Source organism: Stenella coeruleoalba (genome assembly GCF_951394435.1).
Source record: "Stenella coeruleoalba genome assembly, contig: scaffold_76, whole genome shotgun sequence".
In the NCBI taxonomy this organism is placed as follows: domain Eukaryota; kingdom Metazoa; phylum Chordata; class Mammalia; order Artiodactyla; family Delphinidae; genus Stenella; species Stenella coeruleoalba.
The window spans coordinates 257,126-284,885 of record NW_027646368.1 but is presented as its reverse complement, the minus strand read 5'-3'; the positions used below and the strand labels follow the sequence as shown (position 1 = coordinate 284,885).

At 43.7% G+C, this 27,760-nt stretch overlaps 1 long non-coding RNA gene across 4 annotated transcripts in view; it reads right to left on the bottom strand.

Annotated features, from left to right (window-relative positions):
• Positions 1–27,760, bottom strand: part of LOC307181149 — a 589,424-nt gene that overhangs the window by 345,741 nt on the left and 215,923 nt on the right. For 2 of the 4 annotated variants that reach the window (XR_013826022.1, XR_013826023.1), the window contains exon 1: positions 15,038–15,073. The exons of 1 other annotated variant lie outside the window; for it this stretch is intronic. This is a non-coding gene — a long non-coding RNA (uncharacterized lncRNA). Of the gene's footprint in view, positions 1–827; positions 895–15,037; positions 15,074–27,760 lie in introns of those variants that run through there. One more of the 4 variants, XR_013826024.1, reaches the window with a different exon arrangement.

Sequence of the window (27,760 nt, the reverse complement as noted above, 5' to 3'; positions counted from 1 at the left end):
AGGAATAGCGAGAACCAATGAGAGGCTAGCTGGAGGTGTCTGGACGGGCAAATTTAACTCTCATTTCCCACCAGGAAGTGGAAATAACCAAAGGCTCAGTGTGCCGTGCCGGAACCACATTAGGGCCTGAAGCCATCCTGCGGTGTTGCGGCCAGCTCACAAGAAAGCGAGTTGAAGAAAGGAGCTCAGGGGCACTGTAATTCACAAACCTGCAGAGTTATAAATGACAGCTATCGTCCAAAAATAGACTGAAGTGAGGCTGCCAAGAGGACTTGAAAGCGGGGCAGAATTGCAGGAAACCGATTTCAGGAGGTAGACTGGAATTGCATTGAAAGCATAGGAAAAGAGGCAGAACGTCCACAATGATGCACTTGGCCAAAAAGGGCGTATGCGTTTTTTCCTGAATATATTCAGGAAAAGACGCATACGCCCTTTTTGGCCAACCAAGCAAGCTTGCAAAGGAAATCTGCACTACAATGAAGTCTCACTTCCCCCCGGTCAAAAGGGCCATCTGAAAAAAGTGTAAAATCCAGAAAGGCAGGACAGGCCATGGAGAACTGGGAGCCTTGTTATGCTGAAGGGCGGGATGTAAATTGCCAACAACCACTCGGGAGAAGTGTATGGTGTTTCCTGAAACATCTAAAAAACAAAGCAACAGAGCCTAGGGCACTTCCACTTATGGTCCTATAGCTTAGGGAATTTAAAATCAAAAAGACACAGCCACCCCAAAGTTTCGAAAGGCTCTGTTTACAAGAACCTCGATTACAGTACAAGTTCAACATCGCAGAAAGTGAAAAATGGAGAAAGAAGTTGTGGTATTTACTTACAAAGCAATATCACTCAGCAATGAAATCTATGTCATCAGGCCCTTAGCATCACAATGAGTGGATTCAGGTATGATGATTCTAACTGAAATAAGTCACACAGAAAAAGAAACATCATAAGATATCAGTAATACACGGAATGTAAACTTGGCTACCCAGGAACTGAATTACAGAACAGAACAGGGTCTCAAATTTAGAAAACCAACTTATGCTTGCTTAAGGGTAAAGGTGAGTTGGGGTGCTGCATAAAATCAGAGATTGAAATGAGAACAGATAAAGTTCCTTAAGCCAAATATGGAATAGACAAGAGCTACTCCTTGCTCAATGAAATGGACTCAACACCGCATATTAAACGCCTAAGAATGTACCTGACTAATAAGTATCTTAAAACCTATGGATTGCTATGTCTCCGAAAGAGAATCAAGCATGTGTACAGGGGCATAAACGCAGCAGTGATAGGATTGGAGAGGTTCGGTGAGCAAATGAAGACCCTTTGAAGTCATATTGCATGGTACCCATTCCACGGGTTTCAACTACCCAGGTTTAAGGTATTCTTCCTTCAGCTAAAACATGTATGTGGAACCTAGAGTATGATCAACCATGTGATCGGGAGACGTGTTCAAATATGTCTCAGTTTTCGTACCCTGGTACTCGGGTGCAACATTCCAGACGCTTTACTAACACTCTCCCCACTTGGAGAGTCAGCGCCTTTAACCTCCTGTTTGGCCCAGTTTGCAATTTCTGCGGAAGATGAACAGGAATAGCGAGAATGAATGAGAGACTAGCTGGAGGTGTCTGGACGGGCAAATTTAACTCTCATTTCCCACCAGGAAGAGGAAATAACCAAAGGCTCAGTGTGTCGTGCCGGAACCAGATTAGGGCCTGAAGCCATCCTGCGGTGTTGCGGCCAGGTCACAAGAAAGCGAGTTGAAGAAAGGAGCTCAGGGGCACTGTAATTCACAAACCTGCAGAGTTATAAATGACAGCTATCGTCCAAAAATAGACTGAAGTAAGGCTGCCAAGAGGACTTGAAAGCGGGGCAGAATTGCAGGAAACCGATTTCAGGAGGTAGACTGGAATTGCATTGAAAGCATAGGAAAAGAGACAGAACGTCCACAATGATGCACTTGGCCAAAAAGGGCGTATGCGTTTTTTCCTGAATATATTCAGGAAAAAACGCATACGCCCTTTTTGGCCAACCAAGCAAGCTTGCAAAGGAAATCTGCACTACAATGAAGTCTCACTTCCCGCCGGTCAAAAGGGCCATCTGAAAAAAGTGTAAAATCCAGAAAGGCAGGACAGGCCATGGAGAACTGGGAGCCTTGTTATGCTGAAGGGCGGGATGTAAATTGCCAACAACCACTCGGGAGAAGTGTATGGTGTTTCCTGAAACATCTAAAAAACAAAGCAACAGAGCCTAGGGCACTTCCACTTATGGTCCTATAGCTTAGGGAAATTAAAATCAAAAAGACACAGCCACCCCAAAGTTTGGGACGCCTCCGTTTACAAGAACCTCGTTTACCGTACAAGTTCAACATCGCAGAAAGTGAAAAATGGATAAAGAACTTGTGGTACTTACGTACAATGCAGTATCACTCAGCAATGAAATCTATGTCATCAGGCCTGTAGCAGCATAATGAGTGGATTCAGGTACGATGATTCTAACTGAAATAAGTCACACAGAAAAAGAAACATCATAAGATATCACTAATACACGGAATGTAAACTTGGCTACACAGGAACTGCATTCCAAAACAGAACAGGGTCTCAAATTTAGAAAACCAACTTATGCTTGCTTAAGGGGAAAGGTGAGTTGGGGTGCTGCATAAAACCAGAGATTGAAATGAGCACAGATAAAGTTCCTTAAGCCAAATATGGAATAGACAAGAGCTACTCCTTGCTCAACGAAATGGACTCAACACCGCATATTAAACGCCTAAGAATGTACCTGACTAGTAAGTATCTTAAAACCTATGGATTGCTATGTCTCCGAAAGAGAATCAAGCATGTGTACAGGGGCATAAACGCAGCAGTGATAGGATTGGAGAGGTTCGGTGAGCAAATGAAGACCCTTTGAAGTCATATTGCATGGTACCCATTCCACGGGTTTCAACTACCCAGGTTTAAGGTATTCTTCCTTCAGCTAAAACATGCATGTGGAACCTAGAGTATGATCAACCATGTGATCGGGAGACGTGTTCAAATATGTCTCAGTTTTCCTCCCCTGGTACTCGGGTGCAACATTCCAGACGCTTTACTAACACCCTCCCGACTTGGAGAGTCAGTCCCTTTAACCTCCTGTTTGGCCCAGTTTGCAATTTCTGCGGAAGATGAACAGGAATAGCGAGAACCAATGAGAGACTAGCTGGAGGTGTCTGGATGGGCAAATTTAACTCTCATTTCCCACCAGGAAGAGGAATTAACCAAAGGCTCATCGTGCCATGCCAGAACCAGATTAGGGCCTGAAGACCTCCTGCGGTGTTGCGGCCAGCTCACAAGAAAGCGAGTTGAAGAAAGGAGCTCAGGGGCACTGTAATTCACAAACCTGCAGAGTTATAAATGACAGCTATCGTCCAAAAATAGACTGAAGTAAGGCTGCCAAGAGGACTTGAAAGCGGGGCAGAATTCCAGGAATCCGATTTCAGGAGGTAGACTGGAATTGCATTGAAAGCATAGGAAAAGAGGCAGAACGTCCACAATGATGCACTTGGCCAAAAAGGGCGTATGCGTTTTTTCCTGAATATATTCAGGAAAAAACGCATACGCCCTTTTTGGCCAACCAAGCAAGCTTGCAAAGGAAATCTGCACTACAATGAAGTCTCACTTCCCCCCGGTCAAAAGGGCCATCTGAAAAAAGTGTAAAATCCAGAAAGGCAGGACAGGCCATGGAGAACTGGGAGCCTTGTTATGCTGATGGGCGGGATGTAAATTGCCAACAACCACTCGGGAGAAGTGTATGGTGTTTCCTGAAACATCTAAAAAACAAAGCAACAGAGCCTAGGGCACTTCCACTTATGGTCCTATAGCTTAGGGAAATTAAAATCAAAAAGACACAGCCACCCTAAAGTTTGGGACGCCTCTGTTTACAAGAACCTCGTTTACAGTACAAGTTCAACATCGCAGAAAGTGAAAAATGGATAAAGAAGTTGTGGTATTTACTTACAAAGCAATATCACTCAGCAATGAAATCTGTGTCATCAGGCCCTTAGCATCACAATGAGTGGGTTCAGGTATGATGATTCTAACTGAAATAAGTCACACAGAAAAAGAAACATCATAAGATATCAGTAATACACGGAATGTAAACTTGGCTACACAGGAACTGAATTACAGAACAGAACAGCGTCTCAAATTTAGAAAACCAACTTATGCTTGCTTAAGGGTAAAGGTCAGTTGTGGTGCTGCATAAAACCAGAGATTGAAATGAGCACAGATAAAGTTCCTTAAGTCAAATATGGAATAGATAAGAGCTACTCCTTGCTCAACGAAATGGACTCAACACCGCATATTAAACGCCTAAGAATGTACCTGACTAGTAAGTATCGTAAAACCTATGGATTTCTATGTCTCCAAAAGAGAATCAAGCATGTGTACAGGGGCATAAACGCAGCAGTGATAGGATTGGAGAGGTTCGGTGAGCAAATGAAGACCCTTTGAAGTCATATTGCATGGTACCCATTCCACGGGTTTCAACTACCCAGGTTTAAGGTATTCTTCCTTCAGCTAAAACATGCATGTGGAACCCAGAGTATGATCAACCATGTGAACGGGAGACGTGTTCAAATATGTCTCAGTTTTCCTCCCCTGGTACTCGGGTGCAACATTCCAGACGCTTTACTAACACTCTCCCGACTTGGAGAGTCAGCGCCTTTAAACTCCTGTTTGGCCCAGTTTGCAATTTCTGCGAAAGATGAACAGGAATAGCGAGAACCAATGAGAGGCTAGCTGGAGGTGTCTGGACGGGCAAATTTAACTCTCATTTCCCACCAGGAAGAGGAAATAACCAAAGGCTCAGTGTGCAGTGCCGGAACCACATTAGGGCCTGAAGCCATCTTGCGGTGTTGCGGCCAGGTCACAAGAAAGCGAGTTGAAGAAAGGAGCTCAGGGGCACTGTAATTCACAAACCTGCAGAGTTATAAATGACAGCTATCGTCCAAAAATAGACTGAAGTGAGGCTGCCAAGAGGACTTGAAAGCGGGGCAGAATTGCAGGAAACCGATTTCAGGAGGTAGACTGGAATTGCATTGAAAGCATAGGAAAAGAGGCAGAACGTCCACAATGATGCACTTGGCCAAAAAGGGCGTATGCGTTTTTTCCTGAATATATTCAGGAAAAGACGCATACGCCCTTTTTGGCCAACCAAGCAAGCTTGCAAAGGAAATCTGCACTACAATGAAGTCTCACTTCCCCCCGGTCAAAAGGGCCATCTGAAAAAAGTGTAAAATCCAGAAAGGCAGGACAGGCCATGGAGAACTGGGAGCCTTGTTATGCTGAAGGGCGGGATGTAAATTGCCAACAACCACTCGGGAGAAGTGTATGGTGTTTCCTGAAACATCTAAAAAACAAAGCAACAGAGCCTAGGGCACTTCCACTTATGGTCCTATAGCTTAGGGAATTTAAAATCAAAAAGACACAGCCACCCCAAAGTTTCGAAAGGCTCTGTTTACAAGAACCTCGATTACAGTACAAGTTCAACATCGCAGAAAGTGAAAAATGGAGAAAGAAGTTGTGGTATTTACTTACAAAGCAATATCACTCAGCAATGAAATCTATGTCATCAGGCCCTTAGCATCACAATGAGTGGATTCAGGTATGATGATTCTAACTGAAATAAGTCACACAGAAAAAGAAACATCATAAGATATCAGTAATACACGGAATGTAAACTTGGCTACACAGGAACTGAATTACAGAACAGAACAGGGTCTCAAATTTAGAAAACCAACTTATGCTTGCTTAAGGGTAAAGGTGAGTTGGGGTGCTGCATAAAATCAGAGATTGAAATGAGAACAGATAAAGTTCCTTAAGCCAAATATGGAATAGACAAGAGCTACTCCTTGCTCAATGAAATGGACTCAACACCGCATATTAAACGCCTAAGAATGTACCTGACTAATAAGTATCTTAAAACCTATGGATTGCTATGTCTCCGAAAGAGAATCAAGCATGTGTACAGGGGCATAAACGCAGCAGGGATAGGATTGGAGAGGTTCGGTGAGCAAATGAAGACCCTTTGAAGTCATATTGCATGGTACCCATTCCACGGGTTTCAACTACCCAGGTTTAAGGTATTCTTCCTTCAGCTAAAACATGTATGTGGAACCTAGAGTATGATCAACCATGTGATCGGGAGACGTGTTCAAATATGTCTCAGTTTTCGTACCCTGGTACTCGGGTGCAACATTCCAGACGCTTTACTAACACTCTCCCCACTTGGAGAGTCAGCGCCTTTAACGTCCTGTTTGGCCCAGTTTGCAATTTCTGCGGAAGATGAACAGGAATAGCGAGAATGAATGAGAGACTAGCTGGAGGTGTCTGGACGGGCAAATTTAACTCTCATTTCCCACCAGGAAGAGGAAATAACCAAAGGCTCAGTGTGTCGTGCCGGAACCAGATTAGGGCCTGAAGCCATCCTGCGGTGTTGCGGCCAGGTCACAAGAAAGCGAGTTGAAGAAAGGAGCTCAGGGGCACTGTAATTCACAAACCTGCAGAGTTATAAATGACAGCTATCGTCCAAAAATAGACTGAAGTAAGGCTGCCAAGAGGACTTGAAAGCGGGGCAGAATTGCAGGAAACCGATTTCAGGAGGTAGACTGGAATTGCATTGAAAGCATAGGAAAAGAGACAGAACGTCCACAATGATGCAATTGGCCAAAAAGGGCGTATGCGTTTTTTCCTGAATATATTCAGGAAAAAACGCATACGCCCTTTTTGGCCAACCAAGCAAGCTTGCAAAGGAAATCTGCACTACAATGAAGTCTCACTTCCCGCCGGTCAAAAGGGCCATCTGAAAAAAGTGTAAAATCCAGAAAGGCAGGACTCGCCATGGAGAACTGGGAGCCTTGTTATGCTGACGGGCGGGATGTAAATTGCCAACAACCACTCGGGAGAAGTGTATGGTGTTTCCTGAAACATTTAAAAAAAAAAGCAACAGAGCCTACGGCACTTCCACTTATGGTCCTATAGCTTAGGGAAATTAAAATCAAAAAGACACAGCCACCTCAAAGTTTGGGACGCCTCCATTTACAAGAACCTCATTTACCGTACAAGTGCAATATCACAAAAAGTGAAAAATGGATAAAGAACTTGTGGTACTTACGTACAATGCAGTATCACTCAGCAATGAAATCTATGTCATCAGGCCCGTAGCAGCATAATGAGTAGATTCAGGTACGATGATTCTAACTGAAATAAGTCACACAGAAAATGAAACATCATAAGATATCACTAATACACGGAATGTAAACTTGGCTACACAGGAACTGCATTCCAAAACAGAACAGGGTCTCAAATTTAGAAAACCAACTTATGCTTGCTTAAGGGGAAAGGTGAGTTGGGGTGCTGCATAAAACCAGAGATTGAAATGAGCACAGATAAAGTTCCTTAAGCCAAATATGGAATAGACAAGAGCTACTCCTTGCTCAACGAAATGGACTCAAAACCCCATATTAAACGCCTAAGAATGTACCTGACTAGTAAGTATCTTAAAACCTATGGATTGCTATGTCTCCGAAAGAGAATCAAGCATGTGTACAGGGGCATAAACGCAGCAGTGATAGGATTGGAGAGGTTCGGTGAGCAAATGAAAACCCTTTGAAGTCATATTGCATGGTACCCATTCCACGGGTTTCAACTACCCAGGTTTAAGGTATTCTTCCTTCAGCTAAAACATGCATGTGGAACCTAGAGTATGATCAACAATGTAATCGGGAGACGTGTTCAAATATGTCTCAGTTTTCGTACCCTGGTACTCGGGTGCAACATTCCAGATGCTTTACTAACCCTCTCCCGACTTGGAGAGTCAGTCCCTTTAACCGCTTGTTTGGCCCAGTTTGCAGTTTCTGCGGAAGATGAACAGGAATAGCGAGAAACAATGAGAGGCTAGCTGGAGGTGTCTGGACGGGCAAATTTAACTCTCATTTCCCACCAGGAAGAAGAAATAACCAAAGGCTCAGCGTGCCGTGCCGGAACCAGATTAGGGCCTGAAGCCATCCTGCGGTGTTGCGGCCAGGTCACAAGAAACAAGTTGAAGAAAGGAGCTCAGGGGCACTGTAATTCACAAACCTGCAGAGTTATAAATGACAGCTATCGTCCAAAAATAGACTGAAGTAAGGCTGCCAAGAGGACTTGAAAGCGGGGCAGAATTGCAGGAAACCGATTTCAGGAGGTAGACTGGAATTGCATTGAAAGCATACGAAAAGAGGCAGAACGTCCACAATGATGTACTTGGCCAAAAAGGGCGTATGCGTTTTTTCCTGAATATATTCAGGAAAAAACGCATACGCCCTTTTTGGCCAACCAAGCAAGCTTGCAAAGGAAATCTGCACTACAATGAAGTCTCACTTCCCCCCGGTCAAAAGGGCCATCTGAAAAAAGTGTAAAATCCAGAAAGGCAGGACAGGCCATGGAGAACTGGGAGCCTTGTTATGCTGATGGGCGGGATGTAAATTGCCAACAGACACTCTGGAGCAGTGTATGGTGTTTCCTGAAACATCTGAAAAACAAAGCAACAGAGCCTAGGGCACTTCCACTTATGGTCCTATAGCTTAGGGAATTTGAAATCAAAAAGACACAGCCACCCCAAAGTTTCGAAAGGCTCTGTTTACAAGAACCTCGATTACCGTACAAGTTCAACATCGCAGAAAGTGAAAAATGGATAAAAAAGTTGTGGTATTTACTTACAAAGCAATATCACTCAGCAATGAAATCTGTGTCATCAGGCCCTTAGCAGCACAATGAGTGGATTCAGGTATGATGATTCTAACTGAAATAAGTCACACAGAAAAAGAAACATCATAAGATATCAGTAATACACGGAATGTAAACTTGGCTACACAGTAACTGACTTACAGAACAGAACAGGGTTTCAAATTTAGAAAAACAACTTATGCTTGCTTAAGGGTAAAGGTGAGTTGGGGTGCTGCATAAAACCAGAGATTGAAATGAGCACAGATAAAGTTCCTTAAGCCAAATATGGAATAGACAAGAGCTACTCCTTGCTCAACGAAATGGACTAAACAACCCATATTAAACGCCTAAGAATGTACCTGACTTGTAAGTATCTTAAAACCTATGGATTGCTATGTCTCCGAAAGAGAATCAAGCATGTGTACAGGGGCATAAACGCAGCAGTGATAGGATTGGAGAGGTTCGGTGAGCAAATGAAGACCCTTTGAAGTCATATTGCATGGTACCCATTCCACGGGTTTCAACTACCCAGGTTTAAGGTATTCTTCCTTCAGCTAAAACATGCATGTGGAACCTAGAGTATGATCAACCATGTGATCGGGAGACGTGTTCAAATATGTCTCAGTTTTCATACCCTGGTATTCGGGTGCAACATTCCAGACACTTTACTAACACTCTCCCCACTTGGAGAGTCAGCGCCTTTAACCTCCTGATTGGCTCAGTTTGCAATTGCTGTGGAAGATGAACAGAAATAGCGAGAACCAATGAGAGACTAGCTGGAGGTGTCTGGATGGGCAAATTTAACTCTCATTTCCCACCAGGAAGAGGAATTAACCAAAGGCTCAGCGTGCCGTTCCAGAACCAGATTAGGGCCTGAAGACATCCTGCGGTGTTGCGGCCAGGTCACAAGAAAGCGAGTTGAAGAAAGGAGCTCAGGGGCACTGTAATTCACAAACCTGCAGAGTTATAAATGAAAGCTATCGTCCAAAAATATACTGAAGTAAGGCTGCCAAGAGGACTTGAATGTGGGGCAGAATTGCAGGAAACCGATTTCAGGAGGTAGACTGGAATTGCATTGAAAGCATAGGAAAAGAGGCAGAACGTCCACAATGATGCACTTGGCCAAAAAGGGCGTATGCATATTTTCCTGAATATATTCAGGAAAAAACGCATACGCACTTTTTGGCCAATCAAGCAAGCTTGCAAAGGAAATCTGCACTACAATGAAGTCTCACTTCTCCCGGGTCAAAAGGGCCATCTGAAAAAAGTGTAAAATCCAGAAAGGCAGGACAGGCCATGGAGAACTGGGAGCCTTGTTATGCTGATGGGCGGGATGTAAATTGCCAAGAGACACTCAGGAGAAGTGTATGGTGTTTCCTGAAACATCTAAAAAACAAAATAACAGAGCCTAGGGCACTTCCACTTATGGTCCTATAGCTTAGGGAAATTAAAATCAAAAAGACACAGCCACCCCAAAATTTGGGACGCCTCCGTTTACAAGAACCTCGTTTACCGTACAAGTTCAATATCACAGAAAGTGAAAAATGGATAAAGAACTTGTGGTACTTACGTACAATGCAGTATCACTCAGCAATGAAATCTATGTCATCAGGGCCGTAGCAGCATAATGAGTGGATTCAGGTACGATGATTCTAACTGAAAGAAGTCACACAGAAAAAGAAACATCATAAGATATCACTAATACACGGAATGGAAACTTGGCTACACAGGAACTGAATTACAGAACAGAACAGGGTCTCAAATTTAGAAAACCAACTTATGCTTGCTTAAGTGTAAAGGTGAGTTGGGGTGCTGCATAAAACCAGAGATTGAAATGAGCACAGATAAAGTTCCTTAAGCCAAATATGGAATAGACAAGAGCTACTCCTTGCTCAACGAAATGGACTCAACACCGCATATTAAACGCCTAAGAATGTACCTGACTAGTAAGTATCTTAAAACCTATGGATTGCTATGTCTCCGAAAGAGAATCAAGCATGTGTACAGGGGCATAAACGCAGCAGTGATAGGATTGGAGAGGTTCGTGAGCAAATGAAGACCCTTTGAAGTCATATTGCATGGTACCCATTCCACGGGTTTCAATACCCAGGTTTTAGGTATTCTTCCTTCAGCTAAAACATGCATGTGGAACCTAGAGTATGATCAACCATGTGATCGGGAGACGTGTTCAAATATGTCTCAGTTTTCGTACCCTGGTACTCGGGTGCAACATTCCAGACGCTTTACTAACACTCTCCCCACTTGGAGAGTCAGTCCCTTTAACCTCCTGTTTGGCCCACTTTGCAATTTCTGCGGAAGATGAACAGGAATAGCGAGAACCAATGAGAGACTAGCTGGAGGTGTCTGGATGGGCAAATTTAACTCTCATTTCCCACCAGGAAGAGGAATTAACCAAAGGCTCACTGTGCCGTGCCAGAACCAGATTAGGGCCTGAAGACATCCTGCGGTGTTGGGGCCAGCTCAAAAGTAAGCGAGTTGAAGAAAGGAGCTCAGGGGCACTGTAATTCCCAAACCTGCAGAGTTATAAATGACAGCTATCGTCCAAAAATAGACTGAAGTAAGGCTGCCAAGAGGACTTGAAAGCGGGGCAGAATTGCAGGAAACCGATTTCAGGAGGTAGACTGGAATTGCATTGAAAGCATAGGAAAAGAGGCAGAACGTCCACAATGATGCACTTGGCCAAAAAGGGCGTATGCGTTTTTTCCTGAATATATTCAGGAAAAAACGCATACGCCCTTTTTGGCCAACCAAGCAAACCTGCAAAGGAAATCTGCACTACAATGAAGTCTCACTTCCCCCCGGTCAAAAGGGCCATCTGAAAAAAGTGTAAAATCCAGAAAGGCAGGACAGGCCATGGAGAACTGGGAGCCTTGTTATGCTGAAGGGCGGGATGTAAATTGCCAACAACCACCCGGGAGAAGTGTATGGTGTTTCAAGAAACATCCAAAAAACAAAGCAACAGAGCCTAGGGCACTTCCACTTATGGTCCTATAGCTTAGGGAATTTAAAATCAAAAAGACACAGCCACCCCAAAGTTTCGAAAGGCTCCGTTTACAAGAACCTCGTTTACCGTACAAGTTCAACATCGCAGAAAGTGAAAAATGGATAAAGAAGTTGTGGTATTTACTTACAAAGCAATATCACTCAGCAATGAAATCTGTGTCATCAGGCCCTTAGCAGCCCAATGAGTGGATTCAGGTATGATGATTCTAACTGAAATAAGTCACACAGAAAAAGAAACATCATAAGATATCAGTAATACACGGAATGGAAACTTGGCTACACAGGAACTGAATTACAGAACAGAACAGGGTTTCAAATTATAAAAACAACTTATGCTTGCTTAAGGGGAAAAGTGAGTTGGGGTGCTGCATAAAACCAGAGATTGAAATGAGCACAGATAAAGTTCCTTAAGCCGAATATGGAATAGACAAGAGCTACTCCTTGCTCAACGAAATGGACTCAACACCGCATATTAAACGCCTAAGAATGTACCTGACTTGTAAGTATCTTAAAACCTATGGATTGCTATGTCTCCGAAAGAGAATCAAGCATGTGTACAGGGGCATAAACGCAGCAGTGATAGGATTGGAGAGGTTCGGTGAGCAAATGAAGACCCTTTGAAGTCATATTGCATGGTATCCATTCCACGGGTTTCAACTACCCAGGTTTAAGGTATTCTTCCTTCAGCTAAAACATGCATGTGGAACCTAGAGTATGATCAACCATGTGATCGGGAGACGTGTTCAAATATGTCTCAGTTTTCGTACCCTGGTATTCGATTGCAACATTCCAGATGCTTTACTAACACTCTCCCGACTTGGAGAGTCAGTCCCTTTAACCTCCTGTTTGGCCCAGTTTGCAATTTCTGCGGAAGATGAACAGGAATATCGAGAACCAATGAGAGACTAGCTGGAGGTGTCTGGACGGGCAAATTTAACCCTCATTTCCCACCAGGAAGAGGAATTAACCAAAGGCTCAGCGTGCCGTGCCGGAACGAGATTAGGGCCTTAAGACATCCTGCGGTGTTGCGGCCAGCTCACAAGAAAGCGAGTTGAAGAAAGGAGCTCAGGGGCAGTGTAATTCACAAACCTGCAGAGTTATAAATGACAGCTATCGTCCAAAAATATACTGAAGTAAGGCTGCCAAGAGGACTTGAAAGCGGGGCAGAATTGCAGGAAACCGATTTCAGGAGGTAGACTGGAATTGCATTGAAAGCATAGGAAAAGAGGCAGAACGTCCACAATGATGCACTTGGCCAAAAAGGGCGTATGCGTTTTTTCCTGAATATATTCAGGAAAAAACGCATACGCCCTTTTTGGCCAACCAAGCAAGCTTGCAAAGGAAATCTGCACTACAATGAAGTCTCACTTCCCCCCGGTCAAAAGGGCCATCTGAAAAAAGTGTAAAATCCAGAAAGGCAGGACAGGCCATGGAGAACTGGGAGCCTTGTTATGCTGACGGGCGGGATGTAAATTGCCAACAACCACTCGGGAGAAGTGTATGGTGTTTCCTGAAACATCTAAAAAACAAAACAACAGAACCTAGGGCACTTCCACTTATGGTCCTATAGCTTAGGGAAATTAAAATCAAAAAGACACAGCCACCCCAAGTTTGGAACGGCTCTGTTTACAAGAACCTCGTTTACAGTACAAGTTCAACATCGCAGAAAGTGAAAAATGGATAAAGAAGTTGTGGTATTTACTTACAAAGCAATATCACTCAGCAATGAAAACTGTGTCATCAGGCCCTTAGCAGCACAATGAGTGGATTCAGGTATGATGATTCTAACTGAAATAAGGCACACAGAAAAGGAAACATCATAAGATATCAGTAATACACGGAATGGAAACTTGGCTACACAGGAACTGAATTACAGAACAGAACAGGGTCTCAAATTTAGAAAACCAACTTATGCTTGCTTAAGGGGAAAGGTGAGTTGGGGTGCTGCATAAAACCAGAGATTGAAATGAGCACTGATTAAGTTCCTTAAGCCAAATATGGAATAGACAAGAGCTACTCCTTGCTCAACGAAATGGACTCAACACCGCATATTAAACGCCTAAGAATGTACCTGACTAGTAAGTATCTTAAAACCTATGGATTGCTATGTCTCCGAAAGAGGATCAAGCATGTGTACAGGGGCATAAACGCAGCAGTGATAGGATTGGAGAGGTTCGGTGAGCAAATGAAGACCCTTTGAAGTCATATTGCATGGTACCCATTCCACGGGTTTCAACTACCCAGGTTTTAGGTATTCTTCCTTCAGCTAAAACATGCATGTGGAACCCAGAGTATGATCGACCATGTGATCGGGAGACGTGTTCAAATATGTCTCAGTTTTCGTACCCTGGTACTCGGGTGCAACATTCCAGACGCTTTACTAACACTCTCCCCACTTGGAGAGTCAGCACCTTTAACCTCCTGTTTGGCCCAGTTTGCAATTTCTGCGGAAGATGAACAGGAATAGCGAGAACCAATGAGAGACTAGCTGGAGGTGTCTGGACAGGCAAATTTAACTCTCATTTCCCACCAGGAAGAGGAAATAACCAAAGGCTCATTGTGCCGTGCCGGAACCAGATTAGGGCCTGAAGCCATCCTGCGGTGTTGCGGCCAGCTCAAAAGAAAGCGAGTTGAAGAAAGGAGCTCAGGGGCACTGTAATTCACAAACCTGCAGAGTTATAAATGACAGCTATCGCCCAAAAATAGACTGAAGTAAGGCTGCCAAGAGGACTTGAAAGCGGGGCAGAATTGCAGGAAACCGATTTCAGGAGGTAGACTGGAATTGCATTGAAAGCATAGGAAAAGAGGCAGAACGTCCACAATGATGCACTTGGCCAACAAGGGCGTATGCGTTTTTCCTGAATATATTCAGGAAAAAACGCATACGCCCTTTTTGGCCAACCAAGCAAACTTGCAAAGGAAATCTGCACTACAATGAAGTCTCACTTCTCCCCGGTCAAAAGGGCCATCTGAAAAAAGTGTAAAATCCAGAAAGGCAGGACAGGCCATGGAGAACTGGGAGCCTTGTTATGCTGATGGGCGGGATGTAAATTGCCAACAGACACTCAGGAGAAGTGTATGGTGTTTCCTGAAACATCTAAAAAACAAAGCAACAGAGCCTAGGGCACTTCCACTTATGGTCCTATAGCTTAGGGAAATTAAAATCAACAAGACACAGCCACCCCAAAGTTTGGGACGCCTCTGTTTACAAGAACCTCGTTTACCATACAAGTTCAATATCACAGAGAGTGAAAAATGGATAAAGAACTTGTGGAATTTACGTACAATACAGTATCACTCAGCAATGAAATCTATGTAATCAGGCCCGTAGCAGCATAATGAGTGGATTCAGGTACGATGATTCTAACTGAAATAAGTCACACAGAAAAAGAAACATCATAAGATATCAGTAATACACGGAATGGAAACTTGGCTACACAGGAACTGAATTACAGAACAGAACAGGGTCTCAAATTTAGAAAACCAACTTATGCTTGCTTAAGGGTAAAGGTGAGTTGGGGTGCTGCATAAAACCAGAGATTGAAATGAGCACAGATAAAGTTCCTTAAGCCAAATATGGAATAGACAAGAGCTACTCCTTGCTCAACGAAATGGACTCAACACCGCATATTAAACGCCTAAGAATGTACCTGACTAGTAAGTATCTTAAAACCTATGGATTGCTATGTCTCCGAAAGAGAATCAAGCATGTGTACAGGGGCATAAACGCAGCAGTGATAGGATTGGAGAGGTTCGGTGAGCAAATGAAGACCCTTTGAAGTCATATTGCATGGTACCCATTCCACGGGTTTCAACTACCGAGGTTTAAGGTATTCTTCCTTCAGCTAAAACATGCATGTGGAACCTAGAGTATGATCAACCATGTGATCGGGAGACGTGTTCAAATATGTCTCAGTTTTCGTACCCTGGTACTCGGGTGCAACATTCCAGACGCTTTACTAACACTCTCCCGACTTGGAGAGTCAGTCCCTTTAACGTCCTGTTTGGCCCAGTTTCCAATTTCTGCGGAAGATGAACAGGAATAGCGAGAACCAATGAGAAGCTAGCTGGAGGTGTCTGGACGGGCAAATTAAACTCTCATTTCCCACCAGGAAGAGGAATTAACCAAAGGCTCAGCGTGCCGTGCCTGAACCAGATTAGGGCCTGAAGTCATCCTGCGGTGTTGCGGCCAGCTCACAAGAAAGCAAGTTGAAGAAAGGAGCTCAGGGTCACTGTAATTCACAAACCTGCAGAGTTATAAATGACAGCTATCGTCCAAAAATAAACTGAAGTAAGGCTGCCAAGAGGACTTGAAAGCGGGGCAGAATTGCAGGAAACCGATTTCAGGAGGTAGACTGGAATTACATTGAAAGCATACGAAAAGAGGCAGAACGTCCACAATGATGCACTTGGCCAAAAAGGGCGTATGCGTTTTTTCCTGAATATATTCAGGAAAAAACGCATACGCCCTTTTTGGCCAACCAAGCAAGCTTGCAAAGGAAATCTGCACTACAATGAAGTCTCACTTCCCCCCGGTCAAAAGGGCCATCTGAAAAAAGTGTAAAATCCAGAAAGGCAGGACAGGCCATGGAGAACTGGGAGCCTTGTTATGCTGATGGGCGGGATGTAAATTGCCAACAGACACTCGGGAGAAGTGTATGGTGTTTCCTGAAACATCTAAAAAACAAAGCAACAGAGCCTAGGGCACTTCCACTTATGGTCCTATAGCTTAGGGAAATTAAAATCATAAAGACACAGCCACCCCAAAGTTTCGAACGGCTTTGTTTACAAGAACCTCGTTTACAGTACAAGTTCAACATCGCAGAAAGTGAAAAATGGATAAAGAAGTTGTGGTATTTACTTACAAAGCAATATCACTCAGCAATGAAATCTGTGTCATCAGGCCCTTAGCAGCACAATGAGTGGATTCAGGTATGATGATTCTAACTGAAATAAGTCACACAGAAAAAGAAACATCATAAGGTATCAGTAATACACGGAATGGAAACTTGGCTACACAGGAACTGACTTACAGAACAGAACAGGGTTTCAAATTTAGAAAAACAACTTATGCTTGCTTAAGGGTAAAGGTGAGTTGGGGTGCTGCATAAAACCAGAGATTGAAATGAGCACAGATAAAGTTCCTTAAGCCAAATATGGAATAGACAAGAGCTACTCCTTGCTCAACGAAATGGACTAAACAACCCATATTAAACGCCTAAGAATGTACCTGACTTGTAAGTATCTTAAAACCTATGGATTGCTATGTCTCCGAAAGAGAATCAAGCATGTGTACAGGGGCATAAACGCAGCAGTGATAAGATTGGAGAGGTTCGGTGAGCAAATGAAGACCCTTTGAAGTCATATTGCATGGTACCCATTCCACGGGTTTCAACTACCCAGGTTTAAGGTATTCTTCCTTCAGCTAAAACATGCATGTGGAACCTAGAGTATGATCAACCATGTGATCGGGAGACGTGTTCAAATATGTCTCAGTTTTCATACCCTGGTATTCGGGTGCAACATTCCAGACGCTTTACTAACACTCTCCCCACTTGGAGAGTCAGTCCCTTTAACCTCCTGATTGGCTCAGTTTGCAATTGCTGTGGAAGATGAACAGAAATAGCGAGAACCAATGAGAGACTAGCTGGAGGTGTCTGGCTGGGTAAATTTAACTCTCATTTCCCACCAGGAAGAGGAATTAACCAAAGGCTCAGCGTGCCGTTCCAGAACCAGATTAGGGCCTGAAGACATCCTGCGGTGTTGCGGCCAGGTCACAAGAAAGCGAGTTGAAGAAAGGAGCTCAGGGGCACTGTAATTCACAAACCTGCAGAGTTATAAATGAAAGCTATCGTCCAAAAATATACTGAAGTAAGGCTGCCAAGAGGACTTGAATGTGGGGCAGAATTGCAGGAAACCGATTTCAGGAGGTAGACTGGAATTGCATTGAAAGCATAGGAAAAGAGGCAGAACGTCCACAATGATGCACTTGGCCAAAAAGGGCGTATGCATATTTTCCTGAATATATTCAGGAAAAAACGCATACGCACTTTTTGGCCAATCAAGCAAGCTTGCAAAGGAAATCTGCACTACAATGAAGTCTCACTTCTCCCGGGTCAAAAGGGCCATCTGAAAAAAGTGTAAAATCCAGAAAGGCAGGACAGGCCATGGAGAACTGGGAGCCTTGTTATGCTGATGGGCGGGATGTAAATTGCCAAGAGACACTCAGGAGAAGTGTATGGTGTTTCCTGAAACATCTAAAAAACAAAATAACAGAGCCTAGGGCACTTCCACTTATGGTCCTATAGCTTAGGGAAATTAAAATCAAAAAGACACAGCCACCCCAAAATTTGGGACGCCTCCGTTTACAAGAACCTCGTTTACCGTACAAGTTCAATATCACAGAAAGTGAAAAATGGATAAAGAACTTGTGGTACTTACGTACAATGCAGTATCACTCAGCAATGAAATCTATGTCATCAGGGCCGTAGCAGCATAATGAGTGGATTCAGGTACGATGATTCTAACTGAAAGAAGTCACACAGAAAAAGAAACATCATAAGATATCACTAATACACGGAATGGAAACTTGGCTACACAGGAACTGAATTACAGAACAGAACAGGGTCTCAAATTTAGAAAACCAACTTATGCTTGCTTAAGTGTAAAGGTGAGTTGGGGTGCTGCATAAAACCAGAGATTGAAATGAGCACAGATAAAGTTCCTTAAGCCAAATATGGAATAGACAAGAGCTACTCCTTGCTCAACGAAATGGACTCAACACCGCATATTAAACGCCTAAGAATGTACCTGACTAGTAAGTATCTTAAAACCTATGGATTGCTATGTCTCCGAAAGAGAATCAAGCATGTGTACAGGGGCATAAACGCAGCAGTGATAGGATTGGAGAGGTTCGTGAGCAAATGAAGACCCTTTGAAGTCATATTGCATGGTACCCATTCCACGGGTTTCAACTACCCAGGTTTTAGGTATTCTTCCTTCAGCTAAAACATGCATGTGGAACCTAGAGTATGATCAACCATGTGATCGGGAGACGTGTTCAAATATGTCTCAGTTTTCCTCCCCTGGTACTCGGGTGCAACATTCCAGACGCTTTACTAACACTCTCCCGACTTGGAGAGTCAGTCCCTTTAACCTCCTGTTTAGCCCAGTTTGCAATTTCTGCGGAAGATGAACAGGAATAGCGAGAACCAATTAGAGGCTAGCTGGAGGTGTCTGGACGGGCAAATTTAACTCTCATTTCCCACCAGGAAGAGGAATTAACCAAAGGCTCAGCGTGCCGTGCCGGAACCAGATTATGGCCTGAAGCCATCCTGCGGTGTTGCGGCCAGCTCAAAATAAAGCGAGTTGAAGAAAGGAGCTCAGGGGCACTGTAATTCACAAACCTGCAGAGTTATAAATGACAGCTATCGTCCAAAAATAGACTGAAGTAAGGCTGCCAAGAGGACTTGAAAGCGGGGCAGAATTGCAGGAAACCGATTTCAGGAGGTAGACTGGAATTGCATTGAAAGCATAGGAAAAGAGGCAGAACGTCCACAATGATGCACTTGGCCAAAAAGGGCGTATGCGTTTTTTCCTGAATATATTCAGGAAAAAACGCATACGCCCTTTTTGGCCAACCAAGCAAGCTTGCAAAGGAAATCTGCACTACAATGAAGTCTCACTTCCCCCCGGTCAAAAGGGCCATCTGAAAAAAGTGTAAAATCCAGAAAGGCAGGACAGGCCATGGAGAACTGGGAGCCTTGTTATGCTGATGGGCGGGATGTAAATTGCCAACAGACACTCTGGAGAAGTGTATGGTGTTTCCTGAAACATCTAAAAAACAAAGCAACAGAGCTTAGGGCACTGCCACTTATGGTCCTATAGCTTAGGGAAATTAAAATCAAAAAGACACAGCCACCCCAAAGTTTGGGACGCCTCTGTTTACAAGAACCTCGTTTACAGTACAAGTTCAACATCGCAGAAAGTGAAAAATGGATAAAGAAGTTGTGATATTTACTTACAAAGCAATATCACTCAGCAATGAAATCTATGTCATCAGGCCCTTAGCAGCACAATGAGTGGATTCAGGTATGATGATTCTAACTGAAATAAGTCACACAGAAAAAGAAACATCATAAGATATCAGTAATACACGGAATGTAAACTTGGCTACCCAGGAACTGAATTACAGAACAGAACAGGGTCTCAAATTTAGAAAACCAACTTATGCTTGCTTAAGGGTAAAGGTGAGTTGGGGTGCTGCATAAAACCAGAGATTGAAATGAGCACAGATAAAGTTCCTTAAGCCAAATATGGAATAGACAAGAGCTACTCCTTGCTCAACGAAATGGACTCAACACCGCATATTAAACGCCTAAGAATGTACCTGACTAGTAAGTATCTTAAAACCTATGGATTGCTATGTCTCTGAAAGAGAATCAAGCATGTGTACAGGGGCATAAACGCAGCAGTGATAGGATTGGAGAGGTTCGGTGAGCAAATGAAGACCCTTTGAAGTCATATTGCATGGTACCCATTCCACGGGTTTCAACTACCCAGGTTTTAGGTATTCTTCCTTCAGCTAAAACATGCATGTGGAACCCAGAGTATGATCAGCCATGTGATCGGGAGACGTGTTCAAATACGTCTCAGTTTTCGTACCCTGGTACTCGGGTGCAACATTCCAGACGCTTTACTAACACTCTCCCGACTTGGAGAGTCACTCCCTTTAACCTCCTGTTTGGCCCAGTTTGCAATTTCTGCGGAAGATGAACAGGAATAGCGAGAACCAATGAGAGACTAGCTGGAGGTGTTAGGACGGGCAAATTTCACTCTCATTTCCCACCAGGAAGAGGAATTAACCAAAGGCTCAGCGTGCCGTGCCAGAAGCAGATTAGGGCCTGAAGCCATCCTGCAGTGTTGCGGCCAGCTCAAAAGAAAGCGAGTTGAAGAAAGGAGCTCAGGGGCACTGTAATTCACAAACCTGCAGAGTTATAAATGACAGCTATCGTCCAAAAATAGACTGAAGTAAGGCTGCCAAGAGGACTTGAAAGCGGGGCAGAATTGCAGGAAACCGATTTCAGGAGGTAGACTGGAATTGCATTGAAAGCATAGGAAAAGAGGCAGAACGTCCACAATGATGCACTTGGCCAAAAAGGGCGTATGCGTTTTTTCCTGAATATATTCAGGAAAAAACGCATACGCCCTTTTTGGCCAACCAAGCAAACTTGCAAGGAAATCTGCACTACAATGAAGTCTCACTTCTCCCCGGTCAAAAGGGCCATCTGAAAAAAGTGTAAAATCCAGAAAGGCAGGACAGGCCATGGAGAACTGGGAGCCTTGTTATGCTGATGGGCGGGATGTAAATTGCCAACAGACACTCAGGAGAAGTGTATGGTGTTTCCTGAAACATCTAAAAAACAAAGCAACAGAGCCTAGGGCACTTCCACTTATGGTCCTATAGCTTAGGGAAATTAAAATCTAAAAGACACAGCCACCCCAAAGTTTGGGACGCCTCCGTTTACAAGAACCTCGTTTACCGTACAAGTTCAATATCACAGAAAGTGAAAAATGGATAAAGAACTTGTGGTACTTACGTACAATGCAGTATCACTCAGCAATGAAATCTATGTCATCAGGCCCGTAGCAGCATAATGAGTGGATTCAGGTACGATGATTCTAACTGAAATAAGTCACACAGAAAAAGAAACATCATAAGATATCTCTAATACACGGAATGTAAACTTGGCTACACAGGAACTGCATTCCAAAACAGAACAGGGTCTCAAATTTAGAAAACCAACTTATGCTTGCTTAAGGGGAAAGGTGAGTTGGGGTGCTGCATAAAACCAGAGATTGAAATGAGCACAGATAAAGTTCCTTAAGCCAAATATGGAATAGACAAGAGCTACTCCTTGCTCAACGAAATGGACTCAAAACCCCATATTAAACGCCTAAGAATGTACCTGACTAGTAAGTATCTTAAAACCTATGGATTGCTATGTCTCCAAAAGAGAATCAAGCGTGTGTACAGGGGCATAAACGCAGCAGTGATAGGATTGGAGAGGTTCGGTGAGCAAATGAAGACCCTTTGAAGTCATATTGCATGGTACCCATTACACGGGTCTCAACTCTCCAGGTTTAAGGTATTCTTCCTTCAGCTAAAACATGCATGTGGAACCCAGAGTATGATCAACCATGTGAACGGGAGTCGTGTTCAAATATGTCTCAGTTTTCCTCCCCTGGTACTCGGGTGCAACATTCCAGACGCTTTACTAACACTCTCCCGACTTGGAGAGTCAGTCCCTTTAACCTCCTGTTTGGCCCAGTTTCCAATTTCTGCGGAAGATGAACAGGAATAGCGAGAACCAATGAGAGACTAGCTGGAGGTGTCTGGACGGGCAAATTTAACTCTCATTTCCCACCAGGAAGAGGAATTAACCAAAGGCTCAGCATGCCGGGCCGGAACCAGATTAGGGCCTGAAGCCATCCTGCGGTGTTACAGCCAGGTCACAAGAAAGCCAGTTGAAGAAAGGAGCTCAGGGACCCTGTAATTCACAAACCTGCAGAGTTATAAATGACAGCTATCGTCCAAAAATAGACTGAAGTAAGGCTGCCAAGAGGACTTGAAAGTGGGGCAGAATTGCAGGAAACCGATGTCAGGAGGTAGACTGGAAATGCATTTCAAGCATAGGAAAAGAGGCAGAACGTCCACAATGATGCATTTGGCCAAAAAGGGCGTATGCGTTTTTTCCTGAATATATTCAGGAAAAAACGCATACGCACTTTTTGGCCAACCAAGCAAGCTTGCAAATGAAATCTGCACTACAATGAAGTCTCACTTCTCCCCAGTCAAAAGGGCCATCTGAAAAAAGTGTAAAATCCAGAAAGGCAGGACAGGCCATGGAGAACTGGGAGCCTTGTTATGCTGAAGGGCGGGATGTAAATTGCCAACAACCACTCGGGAGAAGTGTATGGTGTTTCCTGAAACATCTAAAAAACAAAGCAACAGAGCCTAGGGCACTTCCACTTATGGTCCTATAGCTTAGGGAATTTAAAATCAAAAAGACACAGCCACCCCAAAGTTTGGAACGGCTCTGTTTACAAGAACCTCGATTACAGTACAAGTTCAACATCGCAGAAAGTGAAAAATGGATAAAAAAGTTGTGGTATTTACTTACAAAGCAATATCACTCAGCAATGAAATCTGTGTCATCAGGCCCTTAGCAGCACAATGAGTGGATTCAGGTATGATGATTCTAACTGAAATAAGTCACACAGAAAAAGAAACATCATAAGATATCAGTAATACACGGAATGGAAACTTGGCTACACAGGAACTGAATTACAGAACAGAACAGGGTCTCAAATTTAGAAAACCAACTTATGCTTGCTTAAGGGGAAAGGTGAGTTGGGGTGCTGCATAAAACCAGAGATTGAAATGAGCACAGATAATGTTCCTTAAGCCAAATATGGAATAGACAAGAGCTACTCCTTGCTCAACGAAATGGACTCAACACCGCATATTAAACGCCTAAGAATGTACCTGACTAGTAAGTATCTTAAAACCTATAGATTGCTATGTCTCCGAAAGAGAATCAAGCATGTGTACAGGGGCATAAACGCAGCAGTGATAGGATTGGAGAGGTTCGGTGAGCAAATGAAGACCCTTTGAAGTCATATTGCATGGTACCCATTCCACGGGTTTCAACTACCCAGGTTTTAGGTATTCTTCCTTCAGCTAAAACATGCATGAGGAACCCAGAGTATGATCAACCATGTCATCGGGAGACGTGTTCAAATATGTCTCAGTTTTCCTCCCCTGGTACTCGGGTGCAACATTCCAGACGCTTTACTAACACTCTCCCCACTTGGAGAGTCAGCGCCTTTAAACTCCTGTTTGGCCCAGTTTGCAATTTCTGCGGAAGATGAACAGGAATAGCGAGAACCAATGAGAGGCTAGCTGGAGGTGTCTGGACGGGCAAATTTAACTCTCATTTCCCACCAGGAAGAGGAAATAACCAAAGGCTCAGCGTGCCGTACAGGAACCAGATTAGGGCCTGAAGCCATCCTGCGGTGTTGCGGCCAGCTCAAAAGAAAGCGAGTTGAAGAAAGGAGCTCAGGGGCACTGTAATTCACAAACCTGCAGAGTTATAAATGACAGCTATCGTCCAAAAATAGACTGAAGTAAGGCTGCCAAGAGGACTTGAACGCGGGGCAGAATTGCAGGAAACCGATTTCAGGAGGTAGACTGGAATTGCATTGAAAGCATAGGAAAAGAGGCAGAACGTCCACAATGATGCACTTGGCCAAAAAGGGCGTATGCGTTTTTTCCTGAATATATTCAGGAAAAAACGCATACGCCCTTTTTGGCCAACCAAGCAAGCTTGCAAAGGAAATCTGCACTACAATGAAGTCTCACATCCCCCCTGTCAAAAGGGCCATCTGAAAAAAGTGTAAAATCCAGAAAGGCAGGACAGGCCATTGAGAACTGGGAGCCTTGTTATGCTGATGGGCGGGATGTAAATTGCCAACAACCACTCAGGAGAAGTGTATGGTGTTTCCTGAAACATCTAAAAAACAAAGCAACAGAACCTAGGGCACTTCCACTTATGGTCCTATAGATTAGGGAATTTAAAATCAAAAAGACACAGCCACCCCAAAGTTTGGAACGGCTCTGTTTACAAGAACCTCGATTACAGTACATGTTCAACATCGCAGAAAGTGAAAAATGGATAAAAAAGTTGTGGTATTTACTTACAAAGCAATATCACTCAGCAATGAAATCTGTGTCATCAGGCCCTTAGCAGCACAATGAGTGGATTCAGGTATGATGATTCTAACTGAAATAAGTCACACAGAAAAAGAAACATCATAAGATATCAGTAATACACGGAATGTAAACTTGGCTACACAGGAACTGAATTACAGAACAGAACAGGGTCTCAAATTTAGAAAACCAACTTATGCTTGCTTAAGGTGAAAGGTGAGTTGGGGTGCTTCATAAAACCAGAGATTGAAATGAGCACAGATAAAGTTCCTTAAGCCAAATATGGAATAGACAAGAGCTACTCCTTGCTCAACGAAATGGACTCAACACCGCATATTAAACGCCTAACAATGTACCTGACTAGTAAGTATCGTAAAACCTATGGATTGCTATGTCTCCAAAAGAGAATCAAGCATGTGTACAGGGGCATAAACGCAGCAGTGATAGGATTGGAGAGGTTCGGTGAGCAAATGAAGACCCTTTGAAGTCATATTGCATGGTACCCATTACACGGGTCTCAACTCTCCAGGTTTAAGGTATTCTTCCTTCAGCTAAAACATGCATGTGGAACCCAAGTATGATCAACCATGTGAACGGGAGACGTGTTCAAATATGTCTCAGTTTTCCTCCCCTGGTACTCGGGTGCAACATTCCAGACGCTTTACTAACACTCTCCCCACTTGGAGAGTCAGCGCCTTTAACCTCCTGTTTGGCCCAGTTTGCAAATTCTGCGGAAGATGAACAGGAATAGCGAGAACCAATGAGAGGCTAGCTGGAGGTGTCTGGACGGGCAAATTTAACTCTCATTTCCCACCAGGAAGAGAAAATAACGAAAGGCTCAGCGTGCCGTACCGGAACCAGATTAGGGCCTGAAGCCATCCTGCGGTGTTGCGGCCAGCTCAAAAGAAAGCGAGTTGAAGAAAGGAGCTCAGGGGCACTGTAATTCACAAACCTGCAGAGTTATAAATGACAGCTATCGTCCAAAAATATACTGAAGTAAGGCTGCCAAGAGGACTTGAACGCGGGGCAGAATTGCAGGAAACCGATTTCAGGAGGTAGACTGGAATTGCATTGAAAGCATAGGAAAAGAGGCAGAACGTCCACAATGATGCACTTGGCCAAAAAGGGCGTATGCGTTTTTTCCTGAATATATTCAGGAAAAAACGTATACGCCCTTTTTGGCCAACCAAGCAAGCTTGCAAAGGAAATCTGCACTACAATGAAGTCTCACATCCCCCCTGTCACAAGGGCCATCTGAAAAAAGTGTAAAATCCAGAAAGGCAGGACAGGCCATGGAGAACTGGGAGCCTTGTTATGCTGATGGGCGGGATGTAAATTGCCAACAACCACTCCGGAGAAGTGTATGGTGTTTCCTGGAACATCTAAAAAACAAAGCAACAGAACCTAGGGCACTTCCACTTATGGTCCTATAGCTTAGGGAAATTAAAATCAAAAAGACACAGCCACCCCAAAGTTTGGAACGGCTCTGTTTACAAGAACCTCGTTTACAGTACAAGTTCAACATCGCAGAAAGTGAAAAATGGAAAAAGAAGTTGTGGTATTCACTTACAAAGCAATATCACTCAGCAATGAAATCTATGTCATCAGGCCCTTAGCAGCACAATGAGTGGATTCAGGTATGATGATTCTAACTGAAATAAGTCACACAGAAAAAGAAACATCATAAGATATCAGTAATACACGGAATGTAAACTTGGCTACACAGGAACTGAATTACAGAACAGAACAGGGTCTCAAATTTAGAAAACCAACTTATGCTTGCTTAAGGGGAAAGGTGATTTGGGGTGCTGCATAAAACCAGAGATTGAAATGAGCACAGATAAAGTTCCATAAGCCAAATATGGAATAGACAAGAGCTACTCTTTGCTCAACAAAATGGACTCAACACCGCATATTAAATGCCTAAGAATGTACCTGACTAGTAAGTATCTTAAAACCTATGGATTGCTATGTCTCCGAAAGAGAATCAAGCATGTGTACAGGGGCATAAACGCAGCAGTGATAGGATTGGAGAGGTTCGGTGAGCAAATGAAGACCCTTTGAAGTCATATTGCATGGTACCCATTCCACGGGTTTCAACTACCCAGGTTTTAGGTATTCTTCCTTCAGCTAAAACATGCATGAGGAACCCAGAGTATGATCAACCATGTCATCGGGAGACGTGTTCAAATATGTCTCAGTTTTCCTCCCCTGGAACTCGGGTGCAACATTCCAGACGCTTTACTAACACTCTCCCCACTTGGAGAGTCAGCGCCTTTAACCTCCTGTTTGGCCCAGTTTGCAATTTCTGCGGAAGATGAACAGGAATAGCGAGAACCAATGAGAGGCTAGCTGGAGGTGTCTGGACGGGCAAATTTAACTCTCATTTCCCACCAGGAAGAGGAAATAACCAAAGGCTCAGCGTGCCGTACGGGAACCAGATTAGGGCCTGAAGCCATCCTGCGGTGTTGCGGCCAGCTCAAAACAAAGCGAGTTGAAGAAAGGAGCTCAGGGGCACTGTAATTCACAAACCTGCAGAGTTATAAATGACAGCTATCGTCCAAAAATATACTGAAGTAAGGCTGCCAAGAGGACTTGAAAGCGGGGCAGAATTGCAGGAAACCGATTTCAGGAGGTAGACTGGAATTGCATTGAAAGCATAGGAAAAGAGGCAGAACGTCCACAATGATGCACTTGGCCAAAAAGGGCGTATGTGTTTTTTCCTGAATATATTCAGGAAAAAACGCATACGCCCTTTTTGGCCAACCAAGCAAGCTTGCAAAGGAAATCTGCACTACAATGAAGTCTCACTTCCCCCCGGTCAAAAGGGCCATCTGAAAAAAGTGTAAAATCCAGAAAGTCAGGACAGGCCATGGAGAACTGGGAGCCTTGTTATGCTGATGGGCGGGATGTAAATTGCCAACAACCACTCGGGAGAAGTGTATGGTGTTTCCTGAAACATCTAAAAAACAAAGCAACAGAGCCTAGGGCACTTCCACTTATGGTCCTATAGCTTAGGGAAATTAAAATCAAAAAGACACAGCCACCCCAAAGTTTGGGACGCCTCCGTTTACAAGAACATCGTTTACCGTACAAGTTCAATATCACAGAAAGTGAAAAATGGATAAAGAACTTGTGGTACTTACGTACAATGCAGTATCACTCAGCAATGAAATCTATGTAATCAGGCCCGTAGCAGAATAATGAGTGGATTCAGGTACGATGATTCTAA